The sequence below is a fragment of the Lycium barbarum genome, chromosome 9, assembly GCF_019175385.1.
Source record: "Lycium barbarum isolate Lr01 chromosome 9, ASM1917538v2, whole genome shotgun sequence".
NCBI classification, from domain to species: Eukaryota; Viridiplantae; Streptophyta; class Magnoliopsida; order Solanales; family Solanaceae; genus Lycium; species Lycium barbarum.
The window spans coordinates 118,217,149-118,229,245 of NC_083345.1; the positions used below are offsets into that span (position 1 = coordinate 118,217,149).

General features: G+C 33.5%; 1 long non-coding RNA gene across 1 annotated transcript; it reads left to right on the forward strand.

Moving 5' to 3' along the window:
• Positions 1-4,883: 4,883 nt before the first annotated feature.
• On the forward strand, positions 4,884-6,462 carry LOC132612351 (uncharacterized). The gene is made up of 2 exons (XR_009571720.1): positions 4,884-5,127; positions 5,508-6,462. It is a non-coding gene; the product is annotated as an uncharacterized LOC132612351 (long non-coding RNA).
• Positions 6,463-12,097: the final 5,635 nt, after the last annotated feature.

A 12,097-nucleotide genomic window follows, 5' to 3' on the forward strand; every position in this document is an offset into this window, starting at 1 on the left:
TTTATATCCTTGACATATTTATTTTTACATAGTCTCACATTTTTTTATATTCTTAATATAGTTACACATTCTTTACACTAACATATATATACACTCTTTGTGCTAACAAATATACTTTTATACTTACGAGGTACATTCTCTTTATACTCTTTTATATATTCTTTTTTACTATATATTCTTTATGAATACTTGATAGTTGATATAAATACATTTTTATACACTGTATATACTTTGTATATTATCACCTAGTGAAGCTTTTCATGAAGTCATAACATTTTGAAAACAGGTAATAATAATGATAAACAGATAAATAATCCCCCTCTAGTGTTCAGTTAAACTAAGTCTAAGGACTTCTTCGGATAGGATCTAAGGGATGCTTAATACCTTCCCCTCGGGGTAAATAAAGACCTTATCTAGAATCTCATAGGTTTCGTGGACTAAAAATGGAGTAGACACACAAATACATATAGGTTTCCTATTTTTTTCCTTAAAAATAAGGTGGCGACTCTAACCCTTTTAAACCAGTTAGAAGAACTGGGAAGGTGCAAACTATCTTGGACCCCCGTTCAAAATAGGTTCAACATATACGGTCGTGATTGAAGGAAACTAGAATCAAGGCTCATTTTCACCTAAAACCCACTGTAAATCGATGAAAAATAAAGAAATTATAAAGATTGTACCTTAATGTTACATCTCGGAGATTTCGGATTGTTGCATTGTGAGTAGACTAACGCGAGCTTAAGGTGAACATGAAGTCCTTATGAGATTAAGGAGAATATTTGATAACTTTAAGAGCGTAACATAAGATTTTGAAGTCATATGAATCGGTGAAACTAACTTCGTCGGAGGAAGTGGAATGTAAGTCATGTTTAGGAAGGTTTCGCAACAATTGAGCTTTAATTTGTTTAGTAATATCTTGAGGGGGAGCTATAGGGCCCTTAGATGGTTAATAAAGTGTTATGCAGGTGCCAATAAGGTTCCATAAGGATTGGGGATTGAACGAATCGACGAGAATAAGTTTCTGGGAAAAGTGGGTTATACGGTAGGTTATACGGACCGTATAATTTCTACGGTCTGTATAATTGGCTGATCTCCACCGTAAAACAATTCCAGAAAAAGGTAAATCTCTGGTGGGACTGTACGGTCCATTTATACGGTCCATATAATTTGTACGGCCTGTATAATTGGCTGTAGATCCAGGTCAGGCCATATTTCTTTTTAGTTATATATGTCCGACCCTTGTTCATTTATTTCATTTCCCACTTTTCCCAAACTCTTAAAAGCTCTAGAACCTTCTCCTAAGTAAACCCAACCAAACCCAAGAGAAATCAAAGATCAAATAGCAAAAATCAAGGGATTCAAGTGTTGAAATGCTCACTAGGGTTTGTAGGATCCAAGAATTCCTTTGGTGTTGAAGTTAGGGTTTCATTCAAGCTGCTAACTTGATCCGAAGCTCATTCCTATGTGATAAAAGGTTAGTTTTCATGTATATTTCATGTTATTAAGCATGCTTGGTTGTTGAATAACTTGAGTGAGGGGAGAAAGTGGAAGATGAAGTTCAAATATAGATTTAATGATATTTTGAGTAGTAAATTAACTTAAGCTATCATTGTTAGAATGTTATGAGTGTAATCCTGTTATGAAGGGTAATAATGAAGACAAGGAAGTGTAAAATACAAGTGTACAAAGGGTTGATGTGAAGTTGTTGATATAAATTGATTATGAGAATGAATTTTGAGACTTAATGAAATGTAATTACTTGATTATGATATTGTGGATATTGTTATGGTTGTTTGGAATTTGTTTCGTAATATGATGGAAGTCGATGAAATAGAGGAAATTCTACCCAATTTTCGCTAGCTCCTGAATTATACTAGTTTGAATTTAAGAGTGTCTTTAAGACCTAACCTTGGTATGAATCCTCAAATGTATATTTTTTCCGGACTTTGGAGAAGAACGTTAAGTAGTTAAGAAGACGTAAAGGTATGTAAGGCCAACCCTTCTTTCTTAAGGCATGATCCCATTGTTGTATACCTTCACGTGAAATTCATAATGTCTTCCATAATGACTTCATTCCTAGAATTATTAAAGCTCTTAGTTCTTGACACTCTCATGATATCATTGGTTCCATCCTATGATAGTTGACCCTCTAAAGAAAGATATAGATATGATGATGATGATGTTGATGACACTTATGTACTCCTAGGTATATATATGACTGGCTATTATGTACCAGCGACCTTATATGGCCGGGTATGATATCTATTGCGTGCGCACCACTACAGTTGGGTATGGACAACACCGAGTCTTGCTATGGCCGGGTATGTGTGACACCGAATCTCTATGGTCGGGTATGGTACTACTATATATGTATGCGTATGTATGGAAGGTTCCATTAGAAAAAGGGTAAGTAAATATGATGAACGTCTCAAGAGGTATATATAGTTCTCCTATCTCATGGCTCTTCTATCTCATGCTGTCCTTCATGCTATTATTATCTTACTGCTTATGCCTTACATACTCAGTACATTGTTCGTACTGACGTTCTTTTGTTTATGGACGCTGCATCATGCCCGCAGGTAGACAAGGAGACAGATTTGATCCTTAGGCTGCTTATCCAGAGACTGCTTAGAGGAGCTCCATTTGATTCGGAGTTGCGGCTGTTGGTACTATTCTTTGTGTATATATATGGGCATAGCGGGGCCCTGTCCCGTCTTTATGATGTTACATACTCTTTCTAGAGGCTCGTAGACATTTGTGTATAACTAGATGTCTCTTAGCCTTGTCAGCTCATATTTTGTATATCATTTTGTTAGCCTAGTCGGCTTGTGTATATATATATATGGACATGATTAATGATGTTGATATAAAAGTGTTTTTTCCTGATAATATTTTTATTATTGACGCACAGGAATCATGAGTAGGCTATGTGGCTCACCTAGTTATGATTAAGGAAGTATGATGAGAGGTGCCTGGTGGGTTAGCTCCGGGTGCCTGTCATGGCCCTCCGGTTGGGTCGTGACACTTAAAAGGGCGTTTGGTCAGATTTTGTGGAAAAGAAAGCATAAAGAAGGATGGGAGCAATAAATGCTCCGTCCTTTCCACCACACCGAGCTCTGTTCACGCTCAAGTGGCGATGGGACATTGCAGTAGGGGATGGAGTAGGGTGGCGGCTAGGGTTTTGAACCCTAGCCTTTAGAAAAGAGGAATTGCCCCTTTAAGGGTCATTTGGCTGAGGCAGGGGAGTATTATATGCCGCCTTGGGCCAGGTCTGGGCTGTTGGGCTTGGGTTCAGCCATTTAATAAAATTAAAGGGGGAGGGGAGGGGTCTTTTGTATACAATGCGTATATTAAGTGTATACGTATATGTAGGGGCAGGGTGGGTATTTTAATAAAATAGGAAAACACTCAAAACAACCAATTGGTGATCTTAGTAAATAAATCTGGTCAAATTAAGATGTAGTTAAATTTAAAACAGGACTAATAAATTTATTTTCGCAGATATGGCCTCAACTGGCTTTAAAAATAAATGATTGTTACAATTACAACCTTTTATCTAGCTAATTGCAAAAATATGCTTGACTAATCTTAATCTAATTAATTATTTCAAATATAGCCTTATTTTAGTACTGATTAACCGATTAAAGCTAATGTGCGCTAATGACCTCAATTGATTTGCCCATGGACTTGGTCATCTCAATTAAAGCCACTAAGAGGCTAAATTTGCAAAATGACCCCTCTAATTAACCAAACTAATTACCAAAATAATTTATTAATTAAACAACTATGCAAACAAACAGAATCAAAGGTTGAGGGGTAAAATGGTCAATTCCTTTAACTACTCAAATTACCTTGGACAAAAATAGAATAAATCATTTATTAATCTGATTTTTCCTTGATTCAACAATTAATTAAATAATTATTCAAAATTGTTTTGCTTTAAGTCAACCCAAATAAAATACTCCATAAATGTCATAAAATATCAATTAATTTTTACATAATTTTAATGTCCTGAAAGTCTCTTTATCAATTTAAAGAGGTAAAATATTGGCCTGAATAATTTTATAAAAATCATTTAGACCCTTTAAATTGCACAGCTTATTTCATTTGTTATCCAAGGACTCTGAATAATTAAAACAAATTACGGGAGGTCAAAAATTAGGTGTCAACATCGTTACCTAATTAATTTATGGAAATGAGGAAACCAATTTTAAGGTTATTTAAGAAAAAAACCTTTTAGTACCAGAGTTTCGGAAAGGGTTCAGGTGATTCCCAGGGAGATGTATTAGGCACCTCGGTATTAAGAAATCCGCATAATGCGGTTGACCAACAAGTTCTAGAAATGTGGCTTGAGTAAATATTTGCTTAAAATAGTGTTTAGAGAGTGTATATATAAAGTCTTGTTCAAGTGTTGACACCCAATTTTCCCCTCCATAAATTTATTTAATTAGTCGAACTTCTTATATTACAAACGAAGTGAAATATACACCTTTTAAAGATAAAAAGATTTTACAAAAATTTTCCGGTGATACTTTACATCGAGTATATTATTATATGTTGTCTGCATAATTTTACATAATTATTATGATTTTTAAAACGTATTTATAAGAATTTAAAGTCAAGATAGTGAAGACAATTGTCTAATTAATTGTTTGGACCAAGCAGTGATTAGTTGATAAATATTCTACACTGTTAAATCAGGAAGTTTGATTAATTAAATCTCAAGTTTTACATCAATTTAGCTTTAATTACAATTACTTTAATTTGGTAACAATTGAACCATTTAATTGGTTTTCTACATCAATTGTCGCTACGATTGAAATAATGTTGGCTACGTTTTAAATAAAATCAAATCCACATTTGCACAAAATAACCAGCTTCGATTTAATACTTTTAATTTCTTAACAAATGGTCTAAATCCCACTTCAATAAACGTCCGACCAACCCATCACTCTTTAATTTCCCTAAAAGCCTTTCTTTTCCTTCATTTTCATCCAAACAAACCAACAAACTTGAGTTTTTCGAGGAAGTTCTCGTTCAAATTAAATTTTTTGGTCTCTCGGAAGTCTAATCGGGTGAAAGGAAAGTCCTCGACTCTCGTCGCTCCCGTCACTGCTCGGCGAAAAGGTAATTTTCTTCCTTGTCTTGGTGTTTTCAGTTCTGTACATTTCAAGTTTTGTGTTGATTAGTTTAGTCTCAATTAGTTTTAAGTTAGATGTCTTGTTTTTGCTTTAGTATTTCATTCTTGCAATTTTGTTTAATTTTCATATAAGTTGGTCTTAGTTCCAATCTTGTTTAAATGAGAATATTTAGTTTCATTTTTAAGTTCTTTACTCCCTCTTTTCCTTAACATGACTTGGGGGGAATCTTCAAATCCCAATTGTCCTCGAGCTACTGCGTGAGATGAATCGATGCTTTGCTGCCGCACCTCTGAGTCCATCTCTATTGCATTGTGAGCCCTTTCGTGACTACATATTGGTGTGTAACTATAGCTGCTGCATTTTCAGGGACAAATTCCTGCTTTACTGCTGCAACTTTGAGCCATTTCTGTTGTACTTGTGAGCTATTGTGGCTGCACAAACTTTAGATGCTCTCACGTCGTTGCTGCACTTGAAATTTTGAGCCAGTTGGGGCTGCATATTGATGCGGTATCACCAGAGGAGCAAATACTACATTATTGATTGAGCTATTTCCTTTAAAGAACAGCTGAATTGCTGCTACAATTTGAGCTGAACCACTGCTATATTTCGGGCTGAATTGCTGCCACATTTTGCTGCTGCGTTTCGTGAAAAAAAAAAAAAAAAAAAAACGCTGCCTCAAACAGCTGCTGCACTTCAGATATTTTACTGATTTGAACAGGTGCTAAGGCTGATGAGAAACGAATTTGAGGCCACGGCCAAGGTTGTCCCTCGGCTAGGCACTTCGATTAAAGGCGAGGATGAACTTATAATAAAATCACAAGGTAGAAATCAACATGGGTTTGGCAAGGCAACTAGAATGGCTGACAAGCCACTAGTTTGCAACCGCGACATGAATGAAATTTCTTTTGCCAAACTAAAAAATATAAGTATGAGCTAAAAAACATAAGTATGAGCTTTCGTAATCAAAACTCTCAAGGATTCCGATATGAGTCTGAAGAAAAAACAATTGTTTATATTTATAGATGTCAACCATAGGGTGGCACATAATTTGACTAGCGAAACAGTAGAGCAAAGCTTATGAAGACAGAGTAAAAGAATTGGATATTTGGAGTTTTGGGACTTTCGACGAAGAACCGAAAGAGCGAAGAGAAGATCCACTCCTATTTAAATAGGAGTGGAATTGCGGCAAAATCGGTCCATTAGTGATCTGGGGCCAAAAGCCCAAGTCACTCTCTACCCTCCCCTTTTTATTTATTTATCTTGTTTATTTGTATTATCTGTGCATTGATGTAAAAACACGCTGATATGTTATTGAAACCCGTTAGAACGTTGGTTGAAATCTGTATAGGCAAACGATGCTGAAATGGTTAGAATGAATAGGAAACCAATGTTTATAAAATTTGGGCCCAACGGAAGAAGATAAAGGGGTACTTACTTTATAAACAAAAAATGATAAAAATGCTTCCTTTTAAGAAATGGAAATGAGATGACTCCCTTTTATTTTGAAACCCAACTTTTCAAACTCATAAGTTATGACGTAAAAGAATCTGAGAATATTTCATTCAAAGAAAAAGGTTTTGTTTTTGAAAGAAAAAAATGTACAAGGGGTTTAAATTGGCCTCAAAACAGTTTTGGGCCTTGGCCCATATAACTTAAATACACAAAAGGAGGAATTTTTACTTTAAATTGGGTTCTGATGAAGGATTTAGACAAGGGCAAAAAACCTATATGTATATGGTAAGAGGGTATATTTACAGAACATGGCGATATTTTTCAGTTTACAAAATATATCAATAAAATAAAATCTATATGAATTATCCACTCTTCTCTCCATTCAAAATTTAGAGATGTAGTTCCCTGATTTTCTCTAACTTTTGCTTCCTTATTTCATCCACTTTTCTCTCCCCATTTAAAATTAAGAGATATTGTTACCTAATTTTCTCCAACTTTTACTCAAAAAGTCCATTATAATCGGTAATTTTTATGTACAAAGTTCATACACCAAAAAACATAGATGTATAATTTTCGTATGCAATATGTATAACTGTATAGATTCTTATATTTTTATATATGAAATATGTATAAAAATTGTATGTGTATTTTGATTATTATAAAGTACATATAAATTGTATAAAATCTAATCAAAGTATGTATAAATTTTGAGAAAAATATGTATAATAAACTTGTAATTGATACAAACCAGATTCCATATAAAGTTCATACACTAGAAAATAAATATATATTAATTTTTGTATGCAATATGTATAATTTATTATGTATAAATGTAGTACTCGTTATAATTTCTATGTATGAAATATGTATAAAAGTTGTATGTATATTGTGATTATGATAAAGTGCATATAAATTGTATAAAATCTAATCAAAGTATGTATAGATTATGAGAAAGCATATATGTATAATAAGTTTTCTGATTGATACAAACCCAATTCCATCCACATTTCATACACATATCAGTTTCCAATATTTTTAAGACTAATTGATATCGAATTTCATATACATTGTGCCGCGTATATCTAAAAAATGACATATAGCAGACTCCATACGCATTTCATACATGTATTAGGTTTCAACATTTTTTAAACTACAGTTTATCTAATTTATATAGATTTTCAAAACACGCAATGATCATATGTATCTCAAAACGATACAAAGCAATTTTTATATACAATTAATACACAAGAATATTTTGTAATATTGGTTTGAAAATTCATGTTAGGAGAAAAGATGGATTATAGGTATGAAAATGGTGTCTATCATAGGGGGGGGGGGGGGGGGGAGGGAGAGAGAGAGAGAGAGAGAGAGAGAGAAATATTTTTAAAAAGAAGAAGAAGTTGGAATGGTAACTATCTTAGAATTAAGTCCATATTTAAAATTAGATTTTCTTCCTTAAAAAAAGCCTAAATCGTGGGTATCCCATTAAGTCCAAATCTGATATACTTTATAATTTTGTTGGTATGTTTTGTAAATAAGGAAAAATATCCTTATGTTTTGTAATATAGAATTTTAAACAGGTCTTATTAGGTCATTTTTCCTTAAGGATAGGGTTGATCTACATTTTTTAGGGAAAATACGTGACACTTATCTTAAAAACTTTATTTTCAAAAAGTACAAGTCTTATTTGAATTTTGTTAAACTCATGGCATATCGAACAAAGGACATGTACTTGAACCGTTTTTTTTTTTTTTTAAACTTATATGGATATATAAGATTATAACACTTTAGATTAAATCAATTGGAACTCTACATAAGAGAAATCTTGAGTGTGTTTTGGTGTGAAAGGTGAAATAAAACTATTCAAGTCCTTATTTGAATTTCCAAAATATTCCACTCTTTTGACAAAAAAAAATAAGAGGAACTTTATTTTCATAAAATCATTTTCCTTTTTGATATGCCATGACTTTTATACATACATCATTTTAAACACATTTTCAAGCAAGTATTTACTAAAGCCACACTTTCAAAATTCGAAGGTCGACCGCATTAAGCGGATTCTTAATACTAGGGTGCCTAACACTTTCCTCGGGGAATCATCTGAACCCTTACCTGAATTCTGATAATAAAATGGTTTTTATCAAATAACCTTAAAATTGATTTTCCTAATTTTCATAAATAAAATTAAGCAGCAACTCGAAAAAATAGTAAATCCAAACGGAGTCCACAATTATGAAGTAGCTTTTATGCCTCGCGCAAAAGTGAATCGTAACACATGGCATATCAAAGAAATGAGTCTAAGTAAAATCCTTTCATTTTTCATTTAAGTTGGAATCACAAAAAAGAGTTTAAATAATCTCATTTTTTCACTTTCTCAAACAAAAACACACTCAAAGTTTCCTCAAATAGAGTTCTACTTAATTTGGTCCAAAGTGATGTAATATTATTTGTTTAGATTAGTTTTGAGATAAAAGTTCAAGTTTATTGTTCTTTAAAATAGTCATGATTTCAACCACGTTTATACATTTTTTGTAGAAAATCATTTGGAAAGCTAAATTACTTCTTTTTCTTTGTAAATCTAGGTCAACCTCATTTAGTCCAAACCCTTCTTCCAAACTCTAAACAATTTAGAGTCCCTTTTGTTTATATGGGCTGAAAAATCCTAAACAAAACTGAGGAAAGAACGTCTTTAAAATCTTTTTTGGAGTAACATTTCTTTAAATAAAAAACTATTTGAAAACTTTGGTTTTTAGGGAAAGATCTTTTTATTCTCATCTTAAAAAACATTTTTTTTCTCAGAGCATTTACAAACTGAGTACTTCTTTTATCTTTTAGTGCAGGTCCAAGTTACAAATGTGGGTTTTCAATTCACTCTAACGATATCAATATCGTTTGCCTAATCCTATTTCATTTAGGTTCTAAACAAAATTCCAATAATATCACAAGTAGCTTTTGTCACGACTCATTTCACGGATCATGATGGCAGCTACACTATCCCTCCGGTAGGCGAACCATTCTCATATTAATCATAAATTTAAGAAAGAAATTGTGGAAGTTAAATACATCAAATACTACTAACATTCTTAATATTATAAATAAGTACGGAGAAATACTAAGGTTTTATGATTCCCAAAACCTGGTCCGATTTGTACAAGAGCATCTAAATATTATTACAAATCCTTGAATATTGAATAGTAACAACTGTCACAAAAGAAAGAAAAGAAGGAAGTAAGATAGAGGGAGATTCAGGGTTGCTAATAGGATATGATGACTCACCCTGAAACTCGGAGGCCCACAGCTAGAACACGGAGCAGTATCTGCACCCAAAACGATGCAACAAGTGTAATATGAGTACAACAACTAGTACTCGCAGGCAATAGGGGTGTACAAAGCAAACCGACAAACTGCACCAAACCGATAACCCGAGAAAAAATCCCGACTAGTGGTTTGGTTTGACTTGGTTTGGTGTTGAAAAAAAAAACTCGATCATAATTGGTTTGGTTTGGTTTTAGCTAAAAAAAGTCAAACCGAACCAAACCGACCCGACATTACGTGTATTCGATTTTAAAAATATTTTATACATAAAAATATCTATTTGTAATGTAATTTGTTAATATTTCTTAAATTTTTTCATAATTTTTTGTCTTTTATCATATTTATTTAAGCTTGAACTTACAATTGTGAATGCCAATAAGTTTTATATCCCATAGATTTTAGTAACTCAAATAAAGTCCAAATCAAAACCAACTCAACACTAATGCTAACAAAAGAAATTCAATTCTAATACTAGGAATGGCAGAAATTTTGGATATCTATTCTTTAGTTTTGCATAATTGGTTTAGAGTATAAAAATAAATAGCTTAATTTTTTTCTTTGTCACGTAATGTATACTTATTAGCTGTACTTATTTTAGCATACTCAGTATTTAGATTAAAGTCATTTTCTTTATGGCTTATTAATTAACAATATTTATTTTAACTGATTTTTTTTATTGAATATTTTAATACAATGTCATCACTCATCTCACACTTTGTTTATTTTCTTAAGAAACACCTTAGTTATATAGTTGTATCTTACTATGACTAAAGAAATATTTGAAGTAAAAGTCATATGTTTTGTATGAAGAATTTTTCGAAAAAAACCGAATGACCCAAGAAAACCCGAAGTTGAAAAACCCGGATTTTATTGGTTTGGTTTGGTTTATAAATTTAAAAACCTGATGCAATTGGTTTGGTTTGGTATTTGAAAAATCCGAACCAACTCAGTCCATGTACACACCTAGTATAATAGGCTAATGATTCACATATTACCATAAAATTATTCGAATTAGAAACAACCTTTAAGAAGGGAAACCCAGGCCCACAAGGGCAAAAATAGAAATTTCAAGTTTGAAAAAGGTTTATCAAGATTAGGAAGTCAAACACCTAATATCATCACCAACTAGTACCAATTTAGCATCGATTTCGTCATTAATTGAAATTCCTAATTTTAGAGAAACCCCTAATTTCTCATAATCAAATTCTTACATAAAAAAGAGGGATTCAAGCTTAGCAACAAGTACCCCAATGATCCCATGACTAGATTCAACAATATTTCCCAACAAAACACATTTAGATTAACAAAACTCATAAAATCGTCACTAGGGTTTATAACTCAATCTTCCCCAACTAAAACCGTAATATTAGTAGCATTTCCATATTTAAACTATAAATAAAACACAAGGAGAGTAAAAGAAGTTTACCCAAGGAAGAATCCCCCCCCCCCCCCCCCCCCCCCCCCCCCAAACTTCCTCAAATCGCCTCCTATCTCTTTCTAGGTTTTCAATTTAGTGAATGAGGCAAATGGGTTCGGATTAGGGAATTTAAGAAATCTAAAACAGTGATTTCAGCCTCTGCAGAACCCGTGCCCGCAGATGCGAACTCGCTTCCGCAAAGATATGTTCGCAGAAGCGGACTCATTAAATGACTTGGCACCTCGTCGATGCGGAAAAACCTTCGCAAGTGTTATACCGCGCCTACAGAAGAAATCTCGCAGATGCAGAAATACCCGACTCAGCACAATATCGCATCTGTAGACCAGGCCTCGCAGAAGCTGGCCCGCAGATGCGGCCAAACCTCCTCATCAGCGGCACACCAGGAAACCAGAAAATCCTAGTTTTCACTAAGCTCAACCCAAAACCCACATCCATCCGAGACCTCCCAGATAAAAACCAAATGTGCATGTCAATGTAAACACGCTACGAACTCACCCGTACCCTTGGAATTCTCAACAGAGGTCATCTTGACTCAGTCAACCCCCAAAAGCCCAAAAATAAGTTTCCAAACAAAGGACCAAAATACCCCCGAGTGCCTTGGGAACCGAACCAATATCCTACCAAATTATAGACGACCTTCTGGACCTAATGGAATCGGCAAAAATCATAAAAAGGTCAGTTTATCCAAAAGTCAACTATTGATCAAAGGTTTCACATATTCAACTTAGAACTTCTAATTTCCTCAAAAATC